Raw genomic sequence first — 12,662 nt, 5'->3', positions numbered from 1 at the left:
TTAATATTGCTGTCTGCTTCTGTCTTATATTTATAGAGTTCACTCAACCTACCTTTTAGCACTCTCCTCACTACTGTTCCAACCACGCTTCTATAACCTGAATAGTTTTATATTTTTTTACTTGATTGATAGTTGTTAAAAACATAACTCCCTCTGCAGGTTTTCAGAAAATAACTTTCTTTTTTTTTCTTAACACAAGTATGCTTGTGCAAATGTGAGCTGGATCTACATGGCAATGTTAATATCTAAAGTGCACTGTAAAGCCTGAAGTGTACAGTGAGTATCTTTCTGCTGTTTCTGTTTCTCCCCTCACTAACTGAACTACGTCTTGAGGCAACCACGGGAGAAGTGATGAGAGCTGGAATCGCCCTAGGCTAAAGGTAATGACAGAAGATGTGTAGTGACCATTGTTAGGAGCAAACCTTTCAAAAAAGGAAACAAGATTAAGAAGAAAAACCGCTGTTCATAAGGAAACAAAAAGTGATCGTAGATACAGATTATGATTCTAGAAGTGGTTGGTTTATAGCGTATATTAACCTGCTTTTCTGAGTCCTCTTTTGTGAATCCCCCAAAGGTGACTGGTCAGTCCCCGGAGGACTGTTGAGACACTTCAAAAATTCCTAACTTTAAATGTATTACCCAAGGTAGCAACACTTGTCTTTACTTCTGGTGGCTGGGCTAGATCTTCAGGCACTTCCCATTAAAGAAGGAAGTGGCAGGAAGGCTGACTCAGGAAAGGTAGGTGGCCGAGCAATAGGAGTCGGTTGTATTTCTTGTATTCCTCTTGGAACAGATGGGCTGATGCAATTCGATGCCTAGATAGAAGTTGAAAGGAGAGTTGTTTCCTCATGCCCCTTAGATCATGTGTAATGTGTTTCAGCATTATGTGGAGAGACTTTCAAAGCTGTGTAATTAACTGAAGATACTTTTTGTTGAGGATCTGCTAAGCAAACTTCTTAGTTCTGGGTAGTGACAGTATACTGAGGTTTCCCATATGAGTTACCCAGAATCTCTTTAAAGACGTTGCAAGGCTCGCTCAAGGCACTAGGCGGTATCTTTTGTCAGAATATCAATGATCCCGACATACTGAGAGCAGCAAACAGCAATAACATGACAAAAATTGTATGTGTGAAAAAGTACATTTTGTGGTTTATTTTGTGTATTTACATAATTTAGTTTCAGAGGGTTTTTTTTCTTTCTCCTCTGTCTGACACTTAGATTGGGGTGCTATGGTAACTAGCCCAATAAACCTTGAAGCTAGAAAATCTCTGGAAGTAGTGCTGCTGCCCCCTTTGGATTCACTGGCAGGGAAGCACATACTTAAAAGGTAGATGAAGGCCTACTCATGTGATGTGAGAGCTTTGCTAAACCAGGCGCTAAAGTAAAACATTTCTTTCATGTAAGACATTCTGCAGCACACTTAGAGTCTAGAGCTAATTGTTCTCTATCTGTATTTTCTTACTTCACTGTCTCCTGATTTTCATGTCCCTTTATTTTAAACATTAGTTCAAATTATTCTCCATGGAAACAGTATCTTGGGAACTGGCAGCTGTAATACACTTGCTGCCTTATATTTAAACAATACAGATACTTCTCTGTTTCGTGTATTCCAGACGAATTAAGCATCCTTCTTTGGAAAAATAGGAGGTCAAGAAGATGGATTGGTGTCCTGGAAGGGTTATGCAGTACCGTCTCAGTACTGATATACAATCTGTCACTGTTCGGAAGGTGTTCATAGTCACATTACTTCTTGGGATATTGCATCTCATTCCTTTTGTGGCCTTAAAATAAAAGGTCATCCCATGTATGCAAAAACTTAGCTCTCTTTAGGAAGTACTAGAACATAATCAATAATAATTGGATGTAGACTTGAAGAAAAATGTACAAGAGTTCCCCTTGAGAACAAAAACTGCTGTGGATAATTTGGCTGTGCTGTGGGTCTGCACCACTGTGACTGTTGTGTAAAGAGAGAGGTGTAGCCTGTGTTGCTCCTGGCGGTAGGATGTGGGTACACAGATTTGCCATTAGAAAATACAAATTTTGGTGTAGTCTAGTGCAGGGGTCCACAAGTTCTACAAGCAATAGGGGCAGCTTCTGACTAGGTGTTGTGCCGTGCACCACTTAGAGGTAGCCATGCACCACTTGGAGGTAGCTTGACATCTACTACGTTTTGGGAATCTAGTCTAGTCTCCTGTTTGTGACACCCACTAATACGCAAGACCTTTGAAGTCACGAGGTGGGGAGGTGAGAAGAGTTGAAGAAGCCCCCCCAACAGTCCATTTTGTAGTTATAATAATTCTGCGTTGCCATTCAGATAGGTGTGAACAGTGATGGAAAATTACATTCCAACTTCGCTATGTAGTCATTTTACACAAAAATGGTTTACCATTTACCTGAACCTGAAAATGGCTTTAATATCCACATCACTGCCAGCATTCACGACCTTAAATATTAATTTACTCATTACTACTGGCAAGTACATACCTCACATTTTACCGTAGGAATGACTCCACAGTTGGCATGTGTGCTTTAATACTGCTTTATGAGGTATAGATTTGAAATTTGTTTTCTAAGAAACTAAAGCAATGATTCTTGCGTCCTAGGAAAATAGTTGGGTACATGTTGAATATTTGTGAGTAGGGTAAATGCCTTCCCAATCTGCTTGGATTGAATGCTTTGGATCAATGGTTTCTTCAGCTGGACAGAAATAAGAACCACAAAGTCTAAGGCAGTAGCATTGACTTCATCTACAGAAAGGAGACTGGCTGATCCTGTCACCCCGAAGCCCGGACTGAACGTCCCACTGAGCAAAGGGCCGCCTCGAGTCTCTGCCTCGCCAGCTAGTAGCGAACCCACTGCTGAATCCCACTGAAACAGATTCAGTGTTTCTGACCTGTGAGAAATCTAGACCGTGAAATCTCTGCTTTTCTTTGGTGTCCTGTCAATCACAATACACCAGAAAGGATTTTTTTTCATTGTTTTGTTCTAGTTTTGCTGGCAAGTGTCAGAGCTAAGTTGTTCTGCTCCTTGAAGCATATGTATATTTAAAACTTGTATTTTTTTTTTAGGATTTTTTTAAAAATTTCAAACTTGATCTGAATTTTCCGTAATAATTTCAGTATGTAAATGTGTGTGTGTGAGAGAGCATTATTTCTGGTACTGTTGCATTCAGATAAGAAATTTTTATGGTAAATGTGATAGAAAAGGCAAATCTTTTAAATGTCAGTTGAACCTATTGCTCTCTTAAGGAATGTGTTTGTCTGGATTCTTAGACTTACTAAGAATAAGTAAATCTCTTGATACAGTTCCCGTTTTTTGGAAATGTCCCCTTCATGTTGTAACATGAACAACAAATTTTTACGAATTAAAGTGTAAACTGTAAGCTCTGAAGGACTGGGAGGGAAAAAAAAGAAAAAAGAAGAAAGAAAAGAAGCTTTGATTTCTTCAGCAGGTGCTAGTCCCGGTCTGTCTTCCTCAGCTTTTCTTCTTTATAAAAATGCTCTTGAAAACAGTTTCAGCTTTTGTTGCTGAATACTCTTCAATGTGGAATTGCTCAGAATTCAACCACCCCCTCCGCCAGCAGCCCCTTCTGAGACGTGAGGCGCGCACACAAGGCAGTCGGTCAGAAATGCACTATCGTGGAAATGGGGAGGGCTGGAAGATGCTGGCTGTAGCCGTGCATGTCCACGGCTGGTTCCCTCTGTGCCAGTTTGCAGAGATGGTTTTGCACTGGGATTGCCTTGTTGCAGGCTGCTGTACCTGCTTCAGTCGTGCCTTTGGGTCTTATGACACCCGCATGCTTGCTGGAGGTTTGTTCGTGGCATTTTTAAGTAAGACCTAATCCAGTCTTATCCCTGGCCCAACTATCTGACACTTGCATTAGTAGCAGTACATAGTTCAGTTGCATAGATCATTGGTAACACTGAATTTGGAGACTATATCAAAAGATATAAAATGTATTTTTCACATTTCAGATCAAAGCAGGTTTGTTAGCCAGTGGTTTTTCTTGGACTTACTCATCTGAATATGCTTGGGCAGTGTATACAGCGTTTTCTGCATTAAGTCAATAAAACCGCAGGGAAGATGGGAGCCTTGTCACGCGTAATTGTGTAGCAGCCACCTGCCCCAAGAGCAAAGGGAGACCTGAGCTGCACCAGGATGCTCGCGGCAGGTGATGTGGTTTAGCTGGGCTTGTCTTATCTCTGTTGGAGGAGTTGCACCCTCTATGCCCGGGGCATGAGTGGTGTCACTGCTGAAAGTAGGAAGAGTAAGAAGGGAGCACATTTCTTGAAGTGAAAATTACCATTACCTGCTTCTGAGCATCTGGCAGTTTAGGACAGGAATCCTTGCAGATGAGTCTTTTAACAGAAATCACAAAATAAGTGGGGGGATTCTGCCACAAGCCACCAAAGGGAACGAAGGAACAGCATGGCCAGTCCCTAAGCAAGCAGAGCCTTAAGCAGTGAGTAAAAACTCTTTGAAGCGTTCATGTCTGTCTTCAGCGTGTAGAAAAAACCTGTATTATTTTAAGGGATTTTAGTTCAAACATGTCCTGAAGGACTTGTGCTGTTTTTTAAATAAACGGTAGTGTAACTTTCCTAAGTCATGTATTTTTGTGGATAAATGAATTTGATCATTGAAATAAAAATTAATTGTCCAGGTATAAACGTGCCATAACTTTGTTAGTCACATCCATGAGAGAATATAGTTACATTCAAGAATGCGAGTGTTTGGTAATTTAAAAGATTGGCTTCCCACAGGTGGAAACATCATTAACAAATTGAGTGGGTGAAAGTATTTAAACAACTGTTCTTTGTGTTTCACAAGACTTCTTGGACACCCTAAATGGCAAAGTTGCTGCTTTTTTTTTTTTTTTTTTTTTTTTTTTTAAGTCCCACTGATGAGAGGAAATGAAGGCAGCAAAAAGAGAAAACAGATAAATGCAAGAAGTGGCAAAAAGAAATGGGGAGACTGAAATAATAGTAAGCACAGTACAGTTGATAAGGGAATGTATCAGTGCAAATCTATGGTCAGCTAAAAGATCTAACAAAATCTTTAAATGTGTCAGGAACAAAGTAATCTGTAGCAATTTTATAGATCCAAAACTAGACTGAAATGACAAAGTGTCTGTCATCCTGCAGCAGAGGCAGAGAAGGGTTCAGCTGATAGTTCTGCTTTGTCTTTGGAAGTTGTGTTCTTGCCTTGCGGAAGTGACGAAATTTCATTTCTGTTATCAGTACTAAAAGTTTTCAGTAGAAACTATTTTATATCTTTGAGTGTGCAAAGTCACTTCACCCAGTCAAACTGAAAGATTTTGCTGAAGCAAATCTTGGTTCACTGCAGGAGTTTCTCAGGACTGCGAAGAAACTTAACTTTGCAACAGTGCCTGACAAGCATGACTCCAGAAATGCTGGGCGTTTAGCCTGGCGTTTGCACTGGGCACAGCTAATGGAAAGGTTTAGGCACAGTGCATGTGATGGAGAAGTAAAAGAAGGCAGCGTAATCAATAGTAGCTCTACTTTATGGAAATTAGACTGTCAAACTACCATTAAAAAAAACCCACATTATTAATCTGGATGATAGGGAAAGACTCCTTATACATTTTTTTGAATAAGGCTACTGATTATGTTCAAACATATTTGATTCATTTGCAGTAAATTTGCTGATATGTTATAGCCTAGAGTGTGTCTCCAGAAGCTGAGTGCCGTAATGCTTCTTGGCCTTTTCCAGGAGCATGAACCACGTAGGATTTTAGGAATCCCTCATTTTTCCATGCAAACTCTTCAAAAATCAGCTGGGGGGGAAATCTACAGCACTGTGCTTCCAAGCTTTGATTGTCTGTGGATAACTAAAAACAGCAGCGATAAAAAATAGCTGCTACAAAGAGGAGGCCACCAATTATCTACGCGGACAGTGTAAGTCAACAGCTCTGTGGCAAGCTGGCTGCGTGAGCCCCCTGCTAAATGGCACCCTGAACAGGACCCAAAACTCGACCCTCATGCGTTCAAGGCATACTTCACCTTATGGGCAAAATCTCCTTACTGCTCTCCGTTCGGGACATCCTCCGAGCGTGGTGGGAGCATGGGTGCCTGGGCGTGTGGGAGCCTGACCGGCGGTGGGGGCACAGGGCCCCGTGTCACCAGCCCCCCGCAGCAGCCACCTCTGCGCCTGGCCCTTCTTGGCCACACTCTCCTGTTTTTCTCTAAAATGGCATAGTAAGTCCTTCAGGAACCGTGTTGCCCTTTTGGGGTTATGGTGAGCTTCTCAAGGGCATAAACGAGAGTCAGACTTTGCACTGCTATTATTTTTTTAAGGATTTAGCCAGCCAGCTGAGGTTTAGGAGATTTTTCTCCTAAGTAAGTAAGTGTGTGTTGTAAAGCAAAGGATTGGAGCGACATGTTTGAATCCCAAGATTGTAGTTTGGCTTTTCCCAGTACTGTGGCGGTTGGCCTAGATACAGTTTGTTTAAAATACTTTTACAAGAGCACTTTAAACTTTAATAAACAAATTATTAGCAGGTCACAGATTACGGTCAAAAGGAGTCATGGTAAAATCAAGGTCAGGTTTAAAGACTATTCTGTATCTTTTCCTGTAAATGATATTCTATGGCTAGATAGACATACATAACATCACTAACCTGATATTTATGAAAGAAATCTATTTAAAAATTCTTTCCAAACAACTTAGGAATAGCAATTAAAAGGAATAGTACAATTTCTCTTCATTATTTCTAAGCAGCAGCTGAAGATCTAAAGCTCTTATTGTGAAACAGTATAACATTATTCTTTTTAGACAGAAATACTCTCTTGGAGAAGGTTTTTGTTAGGTACAGGATACAGCTTTTTGTGATTTGAAGTCATATTTTGAAGACATAGATGAGATTTAAAAGAATACACCTTCCGACTTCTGCACGGGAATGAATTTAATTTGCAAAAGACAACTCTTCATGTGCCAAAAGTACTGCCTGCCACGCTCAGTCCTGCCTGCACTGATTCTGGAGGTTTAAATTCTATCTGAAATAGAGAAAAAAATTCAGGATCCCTTCCTCAGCTCCCCTTTTTCATTTCTGTTTAAGCATAGCCTTTTTCCCTGGCACCCAGCACTTAGTTTCTATGCTTGGTTTGAATGACCTGGTAGTTAAAATTGATTTGTCCATGGTGAAAGAAAAAGCGATGCCAATGTTCAATAACAGAGACAACAGTGTAGGTTTTGTTTCTTAAAATGGTCAGCCATGAAATACAAGAAGGTGCAAAGAACTCTATTTTAATTCCTCAACGGCTGCCTGTGTGTTAAATGTGATATGACAGATTTATTTACTGATACCCCGATCTGACACAATAACCCCCTTTGCTGTACATGCTGAAAACAGTGATCTCTGTGCTCTCTACAAACCTAGCAGTATTCGTGCTGAGAAACTGTAATATACAGTACTAAATTTAGAGCATAGTCAGCCAAAGATATTCTTGCTGTCCTCTATTTATTATGAAATTTATTGGACAATTACTTAAGGCATTTCTCTTATTTAAACAATTTTCACTGTAGCAGTGTGCTGTATTTTAAAAGTAGTAAGACTTCTTTAAAATAGGAAAACCCCCATCCACAAACAACGTTGAAGCTAGCCAAATGCAAACAACAGGAATAGGTGAATTGCTGATATTTTTGTGCCGTATTAACACAACTCTCCTTTTGGGGTTGCTGTGAGTGCCGGAGGATGCTACCTGGGCTAAGAACTGAATCTCCTGTCAATACCAGATGTTGGGCACTAATGAAGCTGAGTGGTCACCAGCTTCGTCGTAGAAGATCCCAAAACTTTCTGACCCTTCAGTTTTCATCTGCATTGTGCAAAAATGCAGGTGTTAAACCTAGTGTCCTATGTTAAATTCAAAATTCACCAAATAGCTGGAACTTCTCATATATTAGATTTTTTTGAATTACAGCAGAATAAACCAATAAAAATGTCATGCACTAGTGTAGCTACTTATTTCAGTGGGAGTTATGAAGAGTCTTAATAATGTGCTTTTGAAAAATCCCAAAGACTCCCTTCGTACCTTTACAATTTAGTAAGATTAAATACTTCTGAAGAAATTGGCCCAGAGCTCCTGATTCAGAATGTACTTCACATTACTTGATTTCCCTTTGTAGCAATCTTAAAATGTGTCAGGTTAAGTCTGTGGTAGAATAACTTTGAGTTTGCTGAGCCAAACTCAGAAAGAGAGCTGCCTTTTCCATACATTGTTATCCTGGAAGCAGGCTTCCTGCAGAAGATGACCTTTCTGCACTTTCAACTATTTATAGTTATAGCTGTTCGAGGCAAACTAGAGTTAGAATACTGTCAATCCTTGACAGTATGTAGTAAAACCACCTTTTTTAGATTTACTAAATAAGGAGAGGAGGAGGGAGGCAGCAAGGCATGTACAAGACGCTCTTGGCTCAAGTACCGAGGCAGCTGGGTAGTGCCGAAACTACCAAGTTCGAGTCTGATCAATATGAACAGTCCAAGAAGAGCTGAACTCCACTGTCCTGGACATTTTTCAGGACTGTTTCATGTACGTTCACCTATGCATTTATATGTATTTGAGCATGTGTGTGCATATATCTGCCTTCTGGGAGAGGGAGGTAGAGAGAAGGGAGGGGGACCGGGACATGTTCTTGGGAGGCCCCGGAAGATGCAGGACCGTGTGTAGGCTCCATAGCCCCAGTTCCTGAGATACAATTTTCTTGCCTTCTCCATGTTTGTATAGCTACAATATCTGTTTGGCTGAGAGGCGGCTTTTAAACATACCCCACTTGCAATAATTGTCTGAGTGGCAGGCAGAGACGGGGATCCCAGCAATGCAAAGCGTGCAGAGCTGAGTGCGCCTGTGTAAATCAAGGGCTTTCAACGCTGTGCTGGCTCCTTTGCTATGTGTTTTCTGTAGTACTTTTACACACATTGTGGGATTACTTTGAAGGTTATGTCTGATGTGTGTACGTGCATATGTATGCGCTATGTATGTCTTTAAAAAAAAAACAAAAAAAATCCCCAACTTTTATTCCAGGTTGCATTCCCTGCTCTATATTTGCTGTTTTCCTTCATGGATAGCTTTTTTTCCTCCTCCCACCCTTCTGCTGTATTTCACCCATTAAAAAAAAAAATATATATCAAGATCAATTGCCCTAATTTTAGTGGTGTTTAATGTCTTTTCTGAACATATATTTTTTTTTCTTCCTGGATTTGCAGCCCACTCTGAAGAGTGAGGTTTTCTGCAAGATTGGTCATTAATAGATCATTTTTGCTAAGTGGAACAACTCTAAATAGATTTTGAAATCAGACTTTAAAATATTAGATGGCTATCTGAAATTTTGCACTTTCTTAGATCTTCCAAGGAACCTGAACTAAAACGCCAGATCCGCTAATGAATTAGGGCAGCTGCCGTGCTCACCCATTTTTGCCCTAACATTGCTTACATTGGTACAGGAAGGTTGCTTTGCTGTTGTCAGATGCTCTGTATGGCATGATCTCCTGTAGTAACTCCCACTTTGCTGCGCTTGCACGTAGTCAGTGTAGGCTGACTGGGAAGGATTGGCACGGCTGGGATTTGCAGGCACCGGAGGAATGCTTCCGGCTTTCAGGCACCCTTGGCACATGCTGGAGACTGTGGTGACCTTCAGGTGACTGATTTGCTTCTGGGTTGGGGAGCCCTAAAGTTGCCTTAACCTGCTGCTGAATCTCATTCTGAGCCAAGGTCTGAGCAAAGTGTCTTTGTGGGGCTTTGTGCCAAAAAACCCAAGTCTTAGCCCAGGAAAACGACTCAGGTCCACAAGGAAATACAGTTCCAGTAGAAAGTTTCAGTGGGTCACTCACAGCAATGGAGACACATCTGTGAATTTTTGTAGGATCAAGCCCTGTATCTGTGGTAAGGGGTTATAAATTTGGACAACAGTTGTGAATTTTAAAATAGATTTAATTGCATCTTCTTATGTTTCATTGCTGGTCTCTGAAAGTGAAAGCTTTTGTACCCCTTTAAAGACCCCTCCTAAAACCAGAAATCATGAGACTACCACTGGATTTTGAAGTTCAGCCCAAACCACGGCTGTTTTTTGTGTGTCTTATTTAATTAGAATTCAGGGCAAGTTCACAGATTTCACAGCTGAACTCTTTGCAGCCTGGGTGTAGTTTCATGTGCAATTCGGGCCCTGGGGTGCTTGCGGTGGGGTGGGCCATGCATGGAGTGCCCATCCGCTGGGGTGGGAGGTGACGCCGTGCCAGCCCGTTACGCTGGGGCTGAAGTCCCTCTGCTGTATCCACATCCATAGTATTGCTCTCCCTATTTACTTGTCTTCTTTATCTACAGGGGGACAGGAATACAGGGATCCGCTAAAGGTAAATAATTAACAAGAGGTATTGTATGCTGCCACAGCTATGTAGAAACATTATTGTTTTTGAGGAACTGGAAGTCTGGCTATGTCCGTGCTGTCCTGGCGCAATTGCTGCCCATTGATCCTGGCTACTGTCGGTGGTACTATCCTTGCTGGTACTCTGCAGCTGGACCCTGACGGCGTCCTCTGAGCACCTTCCTCTTCCTTCCCTCCTCATGTGCCGTCATTGTCCCCTGCTCTGGGGTGCCACCATGGGATAAGTGTGCTGAGGCTTCAGAGCATCATGCTGCTGCCGTGCCACATCCCTCAGCTCCCCCCCTCGCCCGTGGCGAGGCGAGGCGAGGCAGGGCGTGCTGCGATGTGTAGCTGTGTAGGGCAATGAGGAGCACCAGAGCAAGGGAGAAGGAGAACCCAAAACTGGAGACAGGAGGATGTCCATGGTCATGCTGTGGGCTGGATGCTCCCACCCCTGGAAGGAGGAGGAGAGATGCACGCCTCCCTGATCCCAGGCATCTGCTGAGGAGGGCAGGCCCCAGACCTGCTCTTGCCAGGTGCCAGCCAGGCCGGGGAGGGCGTCCCCCAGCCCAGGCCGTGCCCACGCCCCACAGGCTGGAGGGTGCCAGGACCAGGCCCTGGTCCCACTCCAGCAGTTGCCACAGCGCTGTGCCACGTTCCTGATATCAGGGCTGTACTGATCATCCTTTCCGCACACCGTCCGACCAGCCAAACTTGCCAGGGCGCCCACGCGTAACAAACCACCCGCCTCGGGCTGCGTGACAGCCAGGAGCCTCCAGCCTCGTCATCGCTCCTCTTCCCGATGGCAGCAAGCTGTTCTGGATGAGCCCAAACCCTTTGTGGAGACACCCTCGGCATGATGCACAGAGCCTGTACCCTGGTTTGGTTCACTTGTTTGTTTGTGTGTGTGTGTGTGTGTGTGTGTGTGTGTGTGCGCGTACGTGTGTGCATGTGTGTGCGCGTGTAGCAGGGGCAAACCAGGATCCATGGAGAGCCTGCAGACTCCAGCTCCGGTGGGACTGGGCCACGCTGCGGGGTAGAGCTCAGACCCAGGTGTCTGACCAGCCTCTTCACCCGCTGCCCCTGCCTTGCCGTAGGATCACAGTGCTGTCGTGTGCTGCGGGCTGCAGCACCGTTTGCATCGCTGCTGTGTGGGGACTGGGTCTCCCAGCAACCTCAGTGCAAACCCCAGTGCTTCCTTGGCCGTGGCCTCCTTGTCTCCAGTGTCAGGAACAGGTAATGTCGGCCTTGCCATGTGTTACAGACCTCCGCAGCGGGACAGAGCAGCAGGGTGTAAGGGGGTGGGCCAGGGGTCCCTGCTGCCACCAAGCACTCAGTTGGACCATGGACAACATCTCCCAGAAGGTGGGCAAATGGGTTTCGCATCTAGGGAGGCAGCAGAAAAGGATGGAAAAGAAAATACGCCACAGAAAGGAGAAGTATGATTGAAATCAGGTGCTATTTATATGGAAAAGCTAAGTTGTACCCTAAGCTTTTTGACTTAAATCCAGCCCTAAATTAGGCTGCACAGTGATTTTGGAAGGTAATGAGTTTTCTTTCTTTCTAAAGAAAATGGGCCATCCTACCTCTGCATATCCTGCTGTGGCACCGGCCATGTCACCTCTCGTAGTCCTGAAGGCAACAGTTTGGGGCCTTAAATCCCTGACTCTTATGTTTCTTATTGACGAATGGTAAAGGTCTCCCACAGCAATGACAAACAAGGATATTTTAACTGGCAGTATTGACAGAGACAATTTATAGTCTATTGTGTTAAGGCAGCTGCTGAGCATTCATACCCTGCACCATCTTGACATTCCTGACTATTTTTGATAGCTATTTTTAACAAAGGATGTTTAACAGGAATACCTTCATTTCCCAGCATGTTATCTTGGCCTTTTTCACCTTTTCTCTCCTCTATTCCCTTCCTCCAGCTTTTCCCCCTTCCTGCAGTTCTCCTCACACACATACATGAAAACAAATGTAGCAGGAAAAAAAGAAGTTAAACCATCATCTTACAGCATCAGTACAATTCAGCAACAGAGGGGATGTTTCTTTGGCAAATGCTGGCATACAACAATACTGGAAACAAGAAAAATCCTGTATTTACTACCACATTTAAAGAACAGGTTAATACAGCTAAGCATAAAGGGTCCCCCCAGGTTTTGAAGTGCCATCCTTTCATGCCCCTTTTTTGGACTGCCGTAGCAGGAGGCTCATGGATACATACACATGATGCTCAGGTGTCCTGCCAGAGGCATTGCACACACCGTGTTCAGAGCTGGGCAGAC

Source organism: Dromaius novaehollandiae, chromosome 2, assembly GCF_036370855.1.
Source record: "Dromaius novaehollandiae isolate bDroNov1 chromosome 2, bDroNov1.hap1, whole genome shotgun sequence".
Taxonomy (NCBI): domain Eukaryota; kingdom Metazoa; phylum Chordata; class Aves; order Casuariiformes; family Dromaiidae; genus Dromaius; species Dromaius novaehollandiae.
Note: the sequence above shows the minus strand (reverse complement) of the source record.